Source organism: Orcinus orca, chromosome 14 (assembly GCF_937001465.1).
Source record: "Orcinus orca chromosome 14, mOrcOrc1.1, whole genome shotgun sequence".
Taxonomy (NCBI): domain Eukaryota; kingdom Metazoa; phylum Chordata; class Mammalia; order Artiodactyla; family Delphinidae; genus Orcinus; species Orcinus orca.
The window spans coordinates 88817862-88835054 of NC_064572.1; the positions used below are offsets into that span (position 1 = coordinate 88817862).

The 17193-nt window shown below is 48.1% G+C and overlaps 1 protein-coding gene across 1 annotated transcript in view; it reads right to left on the minus strand.

The window, feature by feature from the left end:
- Positions 1–17193, minus strand: part of TCERG1L (transcription elongation regulator 1 like) — a 196933-nt gene that overhangs the window by 155586 nt on the left and 24154 nt on the right. The window lies entirely within an intron of this gene.

Below are 17193 nucleotides of genomic sequence, written 5' to 3' on the forward strand. Positions count from 1 at the left end.
TGTGCCCTGGGCCACTGTCCCTGAAATAAGTGTGATGAGCTCTTTACCCACCCGAATGTCACCTGTGCATGGAGCTGTGTGTCCTCACAAGGCTCACAGTCACCAGGGGACACTCCTGCCTTAAAGAGAAGCACGTTGCTGCAGCTCACAATACGACGCTCAGTAAACAAAGCCGATTATACAGTCATTTCCGTTTCTACACTAAACAGTCATTCGGTCAACAAATTTCATTGGGTCAGTTAGATGCCAAGCGTGTTCTAGCTCTTAGGGACAGAGTCACACGTCTCTCACTTTAAATCGAAAGGGCACGCTCACTCCCAGATCCTCGAATTTCTTATTTCTGTTTTTCTGTAGTTTCCAAACGTCCTATGATGGGCATTTACAGATTTTTAAAATGTAATTTAATTTTTTTATAGAGCAGGTTTAGGGTTACAGAAAAACGGAGCAGAAAGTACAGAGAATTCCCACATATTCCCCCACACCCGGTTTCCCCTCTTATCGCCCTTTTGGGTTGGGTGCTACATGTGTTACCATTAATGGTAATGGTTATTATCACCCAAAGTCCATAGTTTACATTAGGGGTCACTGTTTATGTTGTACGTTCTATGAGTTTTGCCAAATGCAAAACTAAAAATCCCGTGTGCTCTGCCTGTTCATCTCCACAAGCTAGAAATGACTGAGCTCAGTGAGGAAGGTATGTCGAAAGCTGAGACAGGCTGAAAGTGGGGCCTCTTGGACCCTTAGCCAAGTCGTGAATGCAAAGGGAGAGTTCTTGAAGGAAATTAAAAGTGCTACTCCAGTGAATACACAAATGATAAGAAAGAGAAACAGCCTTATTGTTGATGTGGAGAAAATGTGAGTGGTCTGGATAGACGATCAAACCAGCCACATCATTCCCTTAAGCCAAAGCCTAATCCAGAGCCAGTCCCCAGCTCTCTTCAATTCTATGAAGACTGAGAGACGTTAGGAAGCTGCAGAAGAAAAGTCTGAAGTTAGCAGAGGTCGGTTCATGAGGCTTAAGGAAAGAAGCCATCTCATAACACAAAAGTTCAAGGGGAAGCTGCAAGTGCTGATGTAGAAGCTGCAGCAAGTTATCCACAAGATCCAGCTCAGATCATTAGTGATTTTCAGTGCGGATTAAACAACCTCCTATTGGAAGAAGATGGCATCTAGGACTCTCATAGCTGGAGAGGAGAAGTCAATGCCTGGCTTCAAAGCTTCAAAGGACAGGCTGACTCTCTTGTTTGAGGCTAATGCAGCTGGTGACTTTAAGTTGAAGCCAATGTTCATTTACCATTCCGAAAATCCCAGGGCCCTTAAGAATTATGCTAAATCTACTCTGTCTGTGTGCTATAAATGGAACAACAAAGCCTGGATGACAGCACATCGGTTTACAACATGGTTTACTGAACATTTTAAGCCCACTGTTGAAATCTACTTCTCAGAAAAAAAGATTCCTTTCAGAATATGATCGCTCCTTGACAATGCACCTGGTCACCCAGGAGCTCTAATGGAGATGGAGAGGAGATTAATGTTGTTTTCGTGGTAACACAACATCCATTCTACAGCCCATGGATCAAGGAGCTATTTTGACTTTCAAGCCTTATTATTTAAGAAACACATCTCATAAGGCTATAGCTGCCATAGACAGTGATTCCTCTGGTGGATCTAAGCAAAGTAAATTGAAAGCCTTCTGGAAAGGATTCATCCTTCAAAATGCCATTAAGAGTACTTGTGATTGGTGAGAAGGGATCAAAACATCAACCTTATCAGGAGTTTGGAAGAAGACGGTTCCAACCCTCATGGGTGACTTTAAGGGGTTCAGACTTCAGTGGAAGAAATTACTGTAGATGTGGTGGAAACAGCAAGAGAACTAGAGTTCGAAGTGGAGCCAAAGATGTGAGTGAATTGCTGCAATTTCACAATAAAATTTTAATGGATGAGGAAGGAGTTGCTTAGGGATGAGCAAAGAAAGTGGTTCCTTGAGATAGAATCTGCTCCTGGTGAAGATGCTATAAAGATTATTGAAATGAAGACAAAGGATTAAGAAGATTACATACACTTAGTTGAGAAAGCAGTGAAAGGGTTTGGGAGGACTGACTCCAATTTCGAAAGAAGTTCTACTGTGGGTAAAATGCTATCCAATGGCATTGCCTGCTACCAAGAAATCATGCTTGAAAGGAAGTCAACTGATGCGGCAGATTCTCTGCTGTCTTTACTTTAAGAAACCGCTGCAGCCTCCCCAGTCTTCAGCGACCACCACCCTGACCAGTCAGCAGCCGTCAACGTTGAGGCAATGCCCTCCAGCAAAAAGATTACGACCCGCTGAAGTCTCAGATTGTGTGGGCATTTTTAGTAATAAGGTATTTTTAATTAAGGTATGCACATTGTTTTACACATTATGCTATTGTACAGTAAATAGACTGTATTAAGTGCAAACACAACGTTTACATGCACTTGGAAACCAAAAAAATTGCTTTATTGCCATATTCCTTTTACTGCAGTGGTCTGGAACCAAACCAGCAACATCTCAGCAGTGTGCCTGTATGTACTCAAAGTTCCTTTGTGTCTTTTCATGGCAAGATAGCTCATTTCTTTTTATTACCGAGTAATATTTCATTGTCTGGATGCACCACAGTTTACCCATTCACCTATGGAAGGACATACTGGTTGCTTCCAAGTATTTACGATTATGAATAAAATTGCTATAAACATTTGTGTGCATGTCTTTGTTCGTACATGAGTTCTCAACTCATTTGGGTAAATACCAAGGAGTGTGACCGCTGGGTCATATGGTAAGACTAACTTCTGCTTTGTAAGAAACTTCCAGACCGTCTCTCAAAGTGTCTGCACCGTTTTGCATCCCCACCAGCCATGAAGGAGTTCCTGTCAGTCCACAACCTCAACAGCACTTGGTGTCAATGTCCTGGATTTTAGACATTCCAGCAGGTGTGTCGTGGTGTCTCATTGTTGTCACAGACAGATTTAAAGTCAGCAAAAATACCACACTATTCAATATATATTGTCTTAATTAACAATAAAAACACATTCTAGAAAAGGTCTAAAAGGGAGTAAATAAGCATCTAAAAATGTCCCTATGGTCCCCCAGCTGAACACTGTTGATCTTCTGTCATGCAGCTAACCAGAAGCCTCCAGAGGCATGGTCTGGCTGTACCGGTGACGGACCACCAGTACGCTACACACACTGCCCTCCCACTTCTCCTGTCATTAAATGGCCTTCCCAAGTCCAGTTATTAATCAGAGACTAGTATTCCAGGCAGTGGAACCGCCACACAAATCTGCCATGCTCCCTTAACCAGCCCCCATCATAATAGGTGTTGCCTATTATAAATAAACATGACATAAACAACTGTGTGCAAAAGGTTAATTTCTGCATTTATTGCCCATTCCAGGATGCTTGTTCAGGGCCAAACAGGGTGAGCATTTTGAGTGTGCATGTGTCAGTTTAATGAGGCAGTTCTGTGAAAGTCCACACACTATGGAGCTGTACACAAATATTTCTTTGTAAATTCAGCTTCCCTCCTTCAAGATTCCTTTATTTACATTATTTTACCACAGGTGTTTCCACTGCAATTTAACCACTTGTTGGCCCTGTTCAGAGACAGCTCCACTGGTGTGACACAGGGCTTCAAAGAACTGCTATTCTCAAAGCCAAGTTCAATGACCCCAGTGATAGGCTACCTGATGAATTTGTTGACTGAACTTGATCTTTTGTTCAAAACGAAGATGACCCTTCAGCAAAGAATGAGAAAGTAACAACAGTGACTTAAAAGAAACAGTGCCACGGCAAGAGCATTTTACAGATCGAAGTGTGGGAACAGTTTTATCATCGCATGACTTTGCTGTCAGAAATGATAAGTCAACCAAAAAGGAAAAAAGAATAAGTAAACCTTATCTACCTCTTTAAAGAAAGACGCTGGAAAGATAGTTTTTAACCTGCTTCGAATCCATCTGGGTCCATATAAAAACGCACCACTCACCAGTTAGTTCACAAAATCGACTGCATAATATCAGTGGAGATAAAAAGTTAATAACCAACGTCGACAAAATTACTGTCATAGTTGGTGGATGAGATGAGATGGAAAGAAGGGGTCTTATCACTGCCAAGCTCCCACCAGCTTCAGGCCTTGCGCAGGTGCGTTGTGTGTCGATATTAGACCCAGGCACCTGGTGTGGGAACAGGATCTGGCTCCCAACCTCCAGGACACAGAGCACAGATGAGCTCAACCCTGGCCGGCAGGTGGAAGAGGTAACTTGCAGACTGGGAGGGGGGGCTCAGGAACCTCCTCTGACCAATGGTAACCCCTGATCCCCATCTGGAGCACCGTGTGGGCGGGAGCTGCTGGCAACTTCCTGCTTCCCACTCCATCCCCCCGCCCCCAGCTCAGGCATTTACGGAGCATCTCCACCTGCCAGATGGCACACAGCTCGGCCAGGAAGACGCTACCATAGGAAACACTGCTGCAAACAGATAATCACCTGCCAGGAGGCAGGCGGGGCCGAAGGGGCCCTGGGACGCCAGCTGCTCCCAGAGAGATGCCTCTTGAGCTGAGTCCTGGAAGATGAGGCAGGCACTCAATAAACTGTGTCGACTGATAAGTAATTATCATAACTTGCTTTCCCCAAAGGACAGCATTGAATCCCTTAGTTGAGTAAATAAACTGAGATAAGAGGCCAAAAAAACCTGCTAAGCCAGCTAAGAGATAAGCCAGCAATGCAATCCCATCAGCATCACTAATAAAAATCAATGTTTTAGGCAAAACAGTAATTAACCCTGTGCTTCTCTGCAGGCAGGCAGCTGGGGGGGGGGGGGCGCAGCCATCCCGCCCTGTGCTGCCCCTTCCGTCACGTCACGGCCACCTCCCTCCAGATCCCTCTCTGATGGCCTGACCTGCAAAGGCGCTTTGTTTCCACTTTTCGTCTGAGTGACCCCAGGATAGCTGGACGAAGGAGAACTTCTGCGGTCCCTGTCTGTCGCCGGAAAGCAGGACTCAGTGACTGACTCAAGGCCAGGCGTGTCTGCCCAAATCCCTCTGCAGGGCTGGCACTGGGGCCCCACCTGGCTGAACGCGTGCCCCATCCCAGCTAGACTCCTGGGCGGGCTGGAGCGTCTGGAGGACTTTCTCCTTTGTGCCACCAGAGGCCACCCTGCTGTCCGCACAGGGGCCTTCGGTCACTGACACACTGATAGACTCACAGGAGAGGGCGGGCAGGCTCTGCGCGGCCACCTGTGCTCACAAGCACCCTGACCACTGACCTCTCCCGGTACCTGCCTCCAAAACTGGAACCCAGCCAGCAGCTGGATTTGCTTTTCCCAGGATTCAACAGAAAAAAAAGGAAGAGAAAGGCTGGTGGCCCTGGGACGGCAGGACAGGCAGGGGCTCTAACCATCTGGCCTCAGGCTGAGATGCTAACTGGGGACTGTGCAAGTTCAGGGGTGTCCGCTCAGGCTGGACAGTCTGGTCTGTTCCTGCTCCCTTGGGTTTTCTCTTCCTCTTAGGCCTGCACTGGAACAGAGCTGCTCTCAGCCCCAGGTTCTCTGTCGCTGGCCGCATTCCCCAGAGGAAGAAGGGAAGGGCAGTGCTGGAGACAACATTGACCTCATCCCTACTGGAGGAATACTTGGTGTGGAAGGCACCAGAGGAGCCCCAGAATTATAACCACTAGTGGGCTGCAGAGTAGATAAGATGCTAGACATTTAGCTTCCAAATCTTTACAAAAGAGCAGGACGGAGGCCTCGCCTGTAGCGTCTGTCACTGAGGACACCACGCAGAGAGGAAGACCTTTATCTTGGGATGCGGAGTGTATGGAGGAAACACCAGGATGGCAGCAGGTCTTCCGATGAAGAGGAACCTCACCTGATACACAGGAGATGCTGTGCTCTCCTCTCAGCCACGTCCTCAAAACAGCAAACAGTCATCGGCTAATTTCGTTTATTACGTCCGTTTAGCATATGATTCAGCTCTGGTGGAATCCTTCAGGCGGTGTGTCTGCCAACTGGTAATTATTTCTGCAAACAGGACCGGTCGGGGGGTGACGCCAGGCAGTGGGCCATACGTGGAGGCTTCGCCAGGAGGAGGGTGTGGGGTCTCTGGCAGCATGTGAGGCTTTGACAACAGGCAGAGGGGAGGGAGGGGGCACAGAGTCAAGAGCACAGGCTCTTCCTTCCTCCCCTGTGCTCTGAGGGCATCGTGTCCCTGTGCCCTGACCCCCAGCTCCGTCAGTGCTTACCCGGCTCCTTCTAGGAAGAACAGTGACGGGCCTTGGTGTCTAAGTGACAAGCGGCGCCAAGCTCCCGCACACGTGTTTGATTTTGCTTTGCCTTTCTTGGTGTTTGCCATTCCGGCAGTTTTCTGAAGGAGACATCCGGCTCCTGGTGCTGGTAAAGTTTTCCACGTTCCGAGAAAGCACACCCGTAAGCTGGGCTGGATGGTCACCCAAGCTCCAAGGCCGCTCTCACCTTGCCCAGCAAAGTATCTGTTTCGTGATCGGCTCTGGCTGGTTGTGAGCTGCGCAAGACACGCACCACATTTGTCTTTTCTGCCACCCCGGCACCTAGGCAGCACCCCGGTGCTGACGGAGTGTGTGTCTGCCAAGAATAGCCACGGGCAGCGGGTGGGCGACCCTGGCTACCTGCACTCGCAGCTCACTGTCATCGCCCTGCCCCTTCTCCCAGACTGTGCCCTCCCTCAGAGCCTTTGTAACCTGCAAGCTGGATGGGGGGGCTCTCCTCTCCTCCTGACAGAACCGCCAGCCCCCCATACCACGGAGCAAGTACAAACGCCTTCCCAGGCGACACCTCTCATCTCCCCCAAACCCCCCTGTTACGTGCTGACCCACAAGTAACAGAGTCTCGTACCTTGCTGCCTCCTGCCCCTGAGGGAGGGCTCCGACAATGCCCTTTGACCCAAGAGCCCCCTTTCTGTGTCCCCTTTTGACACAATCACCTATGTGTGCATCTGCCTCGCCCAGGGGACCCAGAGAGCTACAGCGCTCAGCGGATGGCCTAGCTCAACTGCGATGTGAGCCTAGGCATGAGGGGGTGAGCAGTTGCCTGGAAACCCCTCTTCTCCATCTTTTCAGGAAATAGGAAAATGATGTCAGGATGTGTCCCTAAGTAAGAGTCAGCAGTGAGAGGGATACGTATGCACAGTTTGCTGTGAGGAATGCACCAGGAGAAGTAAAACTCTCTGAATCTCCCGTTTCCCACTGTTTGGATGCTAGAACAGCAGTGTGTTGGTTTGGTGTGTCATACAAAGTGACAGCCCTCTGAAGTTTCGCCCCTCATTTCCCCTGCTGGGCTGTGACTACACCTACCTCATGGTCCTGCACCTAGAAGCACTGGAAAGGGAAGACTGGGAAACAGCATTTCTAGAAGGACCTACACCTTCACTTTCTAAAGCATCGTTCAGTTCCTAAAATGATGCTCAGCACAGAGTCCAACCTGTGGACCGACGGAGCATCGCAGCACCACCTCTCAGGGTGACGCCTGCTCGCGGGAGATGCACCAGCGTGGCCAGAGCTGACACTGGATCATCAATCGGAACCCGTCACCTCCCTGCCCCCCAACAGGAACTAACGTAAATCTTTAAGTCTCGGGGTCTGGAGATGAAGAAAGGAAGCTACACGGAGAGAAAACCAAAAACCAGAAGGAACCAGCTGGGACCAAGACGGTGATGAATCTGACCTCCCACAGACCCGGGGTCTCATGCTAGGCTGATTTTACTACATTAGCGACTAAATGACACACCCAGCGGAATGACGCCATGACTGGAAGTCAGGGACTGAAAAAGGATACAAAGGGGTGGCAGCCTGCTCCCTGGGAGAGCCCTGCCCTTCCTCGGAGACTAATGCATGGGCCTCCCCATCTTCGGCCTCCCCCCTCCTCCCTTTGTCTTGACTCTAAAATCAAACCCCTCCCCACGCGGGCAAGAAGTCGACCTGTGAACCAAGTTCCCACTTCTCCATTCTTTGGCCACACAGATCCGAAGGGGCAAAGAACCTTTTCCCTCCAAGGCAATTGGTCCAGCCGGGCTGGGGGTTATCCACACAACTTAATTCGGTAACACAAGCCCGGCTCCCAAATGCACGTGTTCATTTCTGCTAAACCCATCTGGGCTGCCTCCCCTCATTTCTGACATTTGGAAAAGGACTTTCCCGTACAAATCCTCCTCATCTGCCCACAGAGCCTCCTCTTGGTTCTTCTGGATCTGCAGGCATGTCTGGCACAGAACTGCTCTGCAAAGGGTGGATTTCGGTCTGATTGCCTCACTTGAAACTTCATCAGGAACCAGCCCTTCCCAAGGAGGCACTGCCGCTGTTTGACTCATTTTACTCCAGCTTTCTGTCCGCACATCCGTACACACTTCCAGCTATGCCCCAGCACTGGGACACCCCAGTGACCCCTGATACATCTAGTCTGTGGGCACCGACCCTGAAGACCCCTTGGCGGTGCTCGGAGCCCCCACCCCAGGACTGGCGATCCCTCCAGGTCACCGACCATAGGATGAAAGGTGCTCCCGGCCCTGAAGCTGGCGCTGAATCCCAGCCAGGATCCGTCCGGCTCCTTCTCCTCTCAGCCGGGTCCCCTCCCACAGAGCAGAGAAGCACATGGCATGGCTTTGATGTGTGTCTCTGTCAGCGTCACTGATGGCACAAGCGCCAACGGTGTGCTGGACCCACTTGGTCACCGTGAACCTGCACCCACCTCCACGGGACAGAAGTCCATGCACCGCAGCAGAGTCACCCCTCGGGAGGGTCACGCGTGGACCAGCCCTCCCCCGCCCCACCCCCCATGGCAGACGGTGACAGGCAAGAACATATGAGTTACCTAATGCTAAGACAGGGAAAATTCACTCAGCTTCGTGCAGCAGCTTAGAAATCCTAATTTATTGTTATGTTTATGATTTCATGTAACTTGGTACACAATAATTTGAATATTCACGTTATTAAAACTAGAGATTAATTACACTGCCCGAAGAACAAACCGCCCCTGATACTGGGTAATGGAACCGTCCTGATGCTGTCATGAGCCGAGTCAGTGAAGAAGACGGGAAGACAGCAGCGCAGGAACCATCTTCGTGAGGAAACAACGGACCAGCTGACACTGACATCTAAGGAGCCCCGGCAGCGTAGCCTCCCGCTCGCGGCCCACACCTGCTCTGGAATCCCAGGTCCACTGCGGAAGGAGTCGGGTGTGCAGCTCAGGGGCCTGGGGTGGGAACGGGCTGTGACACGGCCATGCACTCTGGCCAAGCGGACCCCAGGGCTGGACCCCAGGGCGGGCTCAGCAGAGCAACTGCCCCTCCCACAGACACACTTTCCACCAGAACGCCCAGACCACACACTCATGAACTCCTTGAGGGCAGGACTGTGCTCATGGGACACATCCAGGTACCGGGTATAGAGCAGGGGCTTAACAAACCCACAGCAACCGAGTGGCTCCCAGGCAACATTTGTCTCCTGAAGGATTCATCTCGTAAGTGGTTTCGTGGGTTCAGTGGGTCCAAGCAGATTCTCCAACCTCTGAGTTTACTCTTAGCAGGGTCACCCTCGGGGGTCCGGCCACACCTGTCCCGTGGAGGGTCCCAGGGTGCACGTGGCTGTCCCCAAAAAGAGTGTCATCTTCCATGGAACGCAGTGGCATTGGCAAAAACGTAACCTTCTGCCTTGAAATAAACGCGTTTCCCCGTGAAAGCTGCAGCAGATGGATTCTATCCGTCACAGGCAGCCCGAGGTTTTGTTGACCTTCAAAGAGGACACAATCCCGTCTGTCTGCACAACAACGCAAGTGTGGGAAGGGCTTCTGCGAGGCGTTTACCAACACCGTGCTGTTCAGCACCAGGCAGCTCTCTTCCAACCACTTCATTCTGCTCAATGCACACGATTTACGCTCACCTCTTACCTGTCTCGTAACATCCCAGGCAGTAATAAAGCACAGGAAATATGCTCAGCTCGCGTCTTTCTCTTCAGAGACGCATTTAGACAGCGACGTGATCAACCAGCGGACGATGTTTAGGAATCTTCCTGCTTGACGGTGTCTCTCCTCATTATGAAATTAAGATGATTGACAGCCTCGTAATGGGGACACCAAACCCGCCTTTCCCTTCAGCACCTGCTCAGGGTGGGTTCCGCCCCAAGCCCCACTCGGGTAACGGCGTGCGGCCCATCACAGGACTCGTGGGGGCGGCGAAAGGGGCTTTAATGGGTCACGTCCACACTGACATCTCCACTCCTCAAAACCCAAACACACTCCCAGGAAACAGCCACTGGATCAGGGCTCCATACATAACCCCAGGGAAGATGCCCGGTGTTTGAGAATAGGAATGTCTAAGACAGGAATTTGCAGAAAAATGTTCTCATCATATGTAGCTGCTGCTAAAATGTGCTGCACTGAATCCACGTTTCAGCAAATAGGGGGCATCTGTGCCTGTCCTTGTGGAACTGATGCCCTAAGTGAGATGTGTATTTGAGTTTGCAGAGTCAAGGCATCCATCGGTGGGGATGGGTTGGGAGGTGACATCCCTGCTGACACAGGAACAGGAGGGAACAGAACTCTCCCCTCACACGCAGACCCGGCCCAGGGAGCCTGGGGCAGGCTCAGAACTGCCAGTGCCGGCAGCCCACATGGATCTGGTTCAACACTGCCCTCCCGGAAACTGGCTCAGCCTCACCACAGAACGAGTGTCCCTCAGGGCAGGTGAGGACACTGTTACCTGCTCCACAGAGGCCTGTGAGGGTTCGGTGAGGTCATCCCCGTGCACAACAAGGTCGTTATAAAGTGTCTGCAAGTAACTCATGTTCAAAGAAAAACTCATCATTTTTCTTACAATTTTAAGGCATTCTACACATGTGTTGACTTTACAAAGGGACAGAGGAAGGGAAGGGGGAAGAAGGAAGAAAGGAAGGCAGCAGTTGGCAGGCAGGCAGGAGAGTAACTGTTTGCTGCAATATATTTACCTGTAACTGTCATTCCTGCCAATAACTTCCAGGGATCCTGTCACACCTAGATTTTTTATGGCCTAAAGCATCCCAGGAAAAGCCAAAGAAAAGTCATACCATCAGAGCTGACAGCAAAGTGAAGGGTCCCTGGGAGAAGTGACACTGGTGAGACAGACTTATGCTGCACGTTTACTGTGCCCAACACAAAGAGAAGACTGTGTCCACGTTAGCCTGGAATCCATGGAAATTCCAAGCAAAGAAGGTAGAAAATCAAGACAGACCTGGAGGAACGCCGGCCATCCAGCGTCCCCGAGAGGATGGCCACGCTTCCACAGATCCACCCCGACCGTGACAGGGAAACAGCCCATCAACAGTCCGAAGGCATAAAACATGGATGCGTTCACGACTGCAGCGGGTCTCAGGTGGCCGTGACACCCAAGCAAACGCGTCCAAACCCACTTCCAGCCCCTCCTCCACCTTCCATCGTCCCGGTGAAGCCACCCTCTCAGGCGGTGTTTCCTCTTCCCACCAGGAATTCCTTGATGAGAGAGTCTCCCCTTGTAATGGAGCCGAGCAGAGCCAGCTGCATCCTTAATACTAAGCTACCCGTGACATCGGTGCCTCTGGGAAGATACACACGCACCTGTCTCCTTCGTGTGGAAACAGCCACATGTTTACCTGCGTAGCCTTGGAGAGCCACCTGTGGCAGGCTCAGGACGGGCAGCAGTGGGACTTGTCACCAGAGGCTCTGCGGCCAGAGGCACCCCGGTCAGGGCTCCTGGGCCCTGTCTTTGCGCATCCCTCCAGCATACAGAAAAGGTTCATCATCCACGGAATCCTGCAGCCCTGCCCCTCCTTTTGTGTCTCAACATTGATATCTTGGCCTTCAGCGTCCATCACAAGGTTTCAGTTATAAAGTTGCCATGGTCCTCTGAGGACTCCTTTTCGCTCATCCGTCAAAGTCCATATGCCTCTTAGGATGTCAAGGGCAACGATCTACCACCAAGAGCCACTAGCCTTCTTCTTTCTATTGCAAATGGTAAAACCCCATTCTCTGCATCCTACATTGCATCCAATCTTCCTTTTCCTGAATCAACGGACATTTGTGAGTGTCTGTCACGTGCACGGTCTCGCAGCAACGCCTCTGACAAGTGCCCTGCACTGCCTGCGTGGCATGAGGAAATCTACAAGTCGGTTTGTCTCTCTATCACAGGGAATGGATGCAAATAGGCTAATTAGTTCAGAAGAGATTCAAGGTTCATTTCCAATGCAAAAAATCCACTCTACTGAGGATAGTACTGCCTGAAATGAATACTTATTTTCCTTAAAGATTGAATAATATGTTGTTTATATAAACGGCATTTGAGTTGATGCCAGAGGAAAAAGGAAACTGCAAGTAAGACTCAAGACCACCAGGTCATCATCACGAGAAAAAACGCAAGGCTTGATTATTGGGAAACACTCATATTTCTGTTCTTTCCAAAGGCAGATAGATCTGCCTTAAAGCTGACGAGGCTTGAGCTCCAGGGTCTTCATTCATACAAACTCCACCAAGGCTCCAGCCCTAACTCCGACTAGGGATTTTGTATTCTTTTCCTTAAAGAGGACAGAGAGTTTCATAAATGTCATGGTCCAAAACACCTGGTCTGCCCCTGCTTACCAACTTCAAAACCTAAAGGTAAACACTGCTGGATACAAATGTAAAATCATTCTTCCACAAAGGCACCGAGAAAGATTTTTACCCAAATCTTCATCTCCGAAACCTCACGTGACAGCTAGAGACTGAGACCTTAAGCTTTCAAGCTTCTCAGAATTCTAACTGAAGCCACATTTACATGCATTCAAAAAATACAGTTATGACACAGATGGCCATGACATGCAGGGAGTTTTAGGAACACACATTATTTTTTGTGATTCCTGATGCAGTTTTTTTTTGAAGATTGTCGTGTTGGTGATATTTGGAAGCAGAAGGGAACTGATTCTTCATTACAGAAACCAGGGACAGTAGCCCCAAGGGTCACACCTGAAAGACTAGGTCTCCCTATCTGAAAACGTCCCACTAAGAGTATTTTAGTCTAGTAATACAAGTTAGGCAGTAAAATAGTAACACAATAAGCTGGGCTGTAAGACCTAGGGCAGCAGAAGTTTTCATCGGTTTTGTTTACTGCAGTAACCACCAGCACACATGCCAGCGCGCGGTCCACGGTAGGGCTCAATCCGTATCTGTGGTATTGATTATTGATTTAATATTTGCCATGTGCTTGTTAGAGACAAGACACTCTACCAGTCACTGGAGGTTCAGTAGTAAACTAGACAGACAAGGCTACTGCCCTGTTGAGAACACATATTCTTACCTGAATGACATTGACATTGAATGCTTAAAGGAAGAAAATCACGGTAGGGGAAGCGGAATATTTAATTTTCACCAAAACATTATTTCTCACCATTTATTTCTTATAGGCCTTGAACCTAAATTTTGACTGAAATAAAGTCGTGGTGATCATCTGTAACTCAAGAGAAATCTAAGAACCTATCTATCTAGCTCTTTTCCTGGCTATCAGACCACAGGGTATGTAATCTGAGAAAAAATGTATACTCTGATGAATATTTCTTATTACACAATTCTAGAGATAAGCGGGTACGGGCCACTGAGCTGACCAGTCTTTTCAGTCATATCTAAATTACTATAACAAAACGTAACCACTGGCGAACTGGGAATGGAATGAGCTTTCCTAAGCTCGAGGAAAGGTAGTTAATAAAATCTACAATCCATGTCATTGACAGAGGGAAGGGTTAGCAGCACCCCTTGGAAACGGGAACTGCAGAGTCCCTACCGTCACTCCTGCATGAGATGCTGCACCGGAAGTCCTAGACAGCAAAGGCAAAAGCGGAATTTTAAAAGTGAAATTAAAGAGCTCGAGAGTAGAAGGAAAGAAACAAATCCTTTTCCTGTTCATCAACTCTTCTGTGGTTCTGCAAGGCAGCGTTGCATCCTTTAAAGCAGGTGAAAGACTCTGACGACTTAGATTAAGATGCCTATAAGAAGTCTCAGAAAGCATTATCGAAAAAGGATGCCAAAGTGCCTACAAAATATTTTCAGACAGAATCTGGAAATCGTTTTCTCTGGCTACTGATGTTAAGGAAACTCTGCCTCATCTGCTGGATTCTGAAACATTCATTCAAGACAACATTTACTAATTTATGCTATTATTGAGAAATATATACTAAAATAGTAAATCACAGTAGGATGCAAAACTGTGTTACAATAGCGCATCACGTACGGCAAAGCACCAATACACTAGCGATGTTTGTAAATATTTAGTGGAGTTGAAGCGGAGCAGGACCCTAGGGTCCTTCCCCCCCCGACCCCACGTCCTCAGCCTGCCTTTTGTCTGTGGAAGAAATTTAGCCAAAGAATAAGTTTAATCAGAGAAGTGAGAAAATGCAGAAACAGAGGAAAACGATCAAAGGAGACCAAATCATAATAGTTTAGTCATTAAGTATAGTCAAGGACCTTTAGTTCCTCCTCAAGGGCTATAGATCATATTCTGAGCCGTATCCTGGGAGCTGTCTCGTAGATACGGAAACCCCCGCCAGGTGGAGGAAGTTAACTCCGTGATGACCGGGCTGGAGCCATGACATAAGCTGCCACGATTCCGAGAACTGACCTCAAGAAAATGGGAACAAACCTGCCCTGGAACTGAAGATTCCCTGTACCTAAAACGATCAAGATGACGCTGGTCAGACCACCGATGACCAACTTCAAGATGACTGCCAGAGCTGGCTGTATTGCTTCTGCACGTAGCCCCCTTCCTCTGTCTGTAAAAGCTCTTACCCACTGGCTGTCACGGGGGGAATCGGCCTTTGGACAGGCGTCCCCCTGCCCCGGTTGCCAGCACCCGAAATAGTTTGCTCAGGAGCTGGAGGGAGGCATGAGTACAGCTGGGTGGAGGACAGGCACTAAATTGGCCACCACAAGGCTGAAGTGCCCTTGCGGGTTTCCTGTTGTCTCTAAGAGTCAAACACATCTGCATCTTCTCCTGAAATATCTGTTTTTCCATGATAGGAAGGTAGAGTGTCTCCCCCAACTTTCTAAGTAAAATTGGGGACCTGAAAGCTGTATCTGTTTATCCTTTTCCTCCAGAAATCGCGAGGCATCGGGTCACCCCCCCACCACCCCCAGTCTGAGGGCTGAGGCAGAGGGACAGTGGGGACATCATGGTTTGACTTCCTAGTGAGTGGGGCTGATCCCCGACTAGGAGTAAGTAGTCTATTTACACTTTACACTCCACACCCACACCGGCACCAGCACCTGGACGTACGATCTCAGGTGAAGTCAGACCTGACCATTCAGGAGGGGTGCTCTGTGGGGACACCATTGCGCTGCCACCTGCACTGGACCCCAAGGCCCCACAGGGTAGTTCTAAGGAGGAAACGAGAGACCTCTGCCCAGCGTTCTTCCAGACGTCTAACGCTGCGGCTGTAAGATGGAGAACTCCTCCTTACCCAGATATGAGGAGTGGCTAAAAGAAATCAAGCTTTGCCTCAGCGGGGCTGTTTCTTTGTGGAAACAGCAACTCCAAGATGGACACAACTCCATTACAGGGCTGTCAGAGTCACACGGCTGATGAGAGCTCAAACAGCACCGAATATTCTCATTTTCAATGGCATGAAGAAGAAAGAAGTATTTTCATGTATTTTATGGCATTCTGTATTACACTGTATAAGTAAATTCTGTATAACCTAAGTAACGCATGCTCATTAAAAATGAAAAATAAAAGATATTACATCCAGCATTCAGAAATTTCCATTATGAACACTTTCGGATGTTTCCTTCCGTCTTTCACCAGCATGTGTGTGAACTGTGTGTGTACGATGCTCTCAAAACTGGTACCATCCTGTTCATTCGTGTTGTAACCTGCTTTTAAAAATTTACTAAAACAAAAGCATTCTTTCGTCTAAATAATCTTCCGAACGTGATGCTACTAATGGTTGAAGACTGTTCATTTTTACTGCTATATTGTAACTCACTTAACCAGTTATTTAGTCATGGACATTTGAGATTTTATTTTTCCTTTTGGTATTATAAATTATGAGGTGCTGAATCACTGTGCATACATATTTGTTCTTCCTTTAACTTGCCATAGAAGGAGAACCACTGAGTGAAATTATATTAATTTTCTCAGAGGATCTGAAAGCCAACTTCCATGACCCAGTACACACTACATTTAATACGATGTACGAATGGGCGTACATTCTATTGCCCCATTGCGAACACCAAGGAGCACCAAGGCTTTTTGAAAGTCTGTGCTAATTTAATACGGGAGTATTATATTCGGTGGTTTAAATTTGCATTACCTGAATTACTTGTGAGTAAACCATATATTGCATAATGACCATTATAATCATTCTGTGAGTCATCTGTTTATGTCTGTCTTTTACTATGGTATTAGAATATTGTCCTATATAACAATTCTCTTAAAACTCATTGCATTAATCTATATGTGGATTAGTATATCAGTACCATATTTTTTAAAAATGAGGTAACTTTAGAATAATAAGTTGGGGACTTCCCTGGTGGTGCAGTGGTTAAGAATCTACCTGCCAGTGCAGGGGACATGGGTTCAAGCCCTGGTCCAGGAAGATCCCACATGCCTCAGAGCAACTAACAACTACTGAGCCCTCATGCCACAACTACTGAAGCCCGTGCATCTCGAGCACGTGCTCTGCAACAAAGAGAAGCCACCACAATGAGAAGCCTGCACACCACAATGAAGAGCAGTCCCTGCTCGCCGCAACCAGAGAAAGCCCACGCGCAGCAACGAAGACCCAACACAGCCAAAAATAAATAAATAAATAAAATAGAATAAGTTAAGTCCTTCATAGATTTTTTAAAGTATATATTTGTTCATCTCATGCGTATTTCCATGATCAACAATTTTAAATGAGCTTCTCATGTTCTAAAAAGTAATATAATTAGCATTATATTATATCCATAAATTAATTTGAGAAGAATTGATATGATCACAATGTTCCATTTTCCTATCCAAGCTCACAGTGAGTCTCTCCAAAGTCAGCAAATTGTTTGTTTTCTTTTTTAGGTTTCATTCATAGTGAAGGCTCTGATCTGTATACCTGTGTTGACAGTGTGCCCAGGAACTTTATGCATTGCCCATGCTGTGTGAAGAGAGGCTCATCCCTGCTGCTACATTTAAACAACTATTAATATGT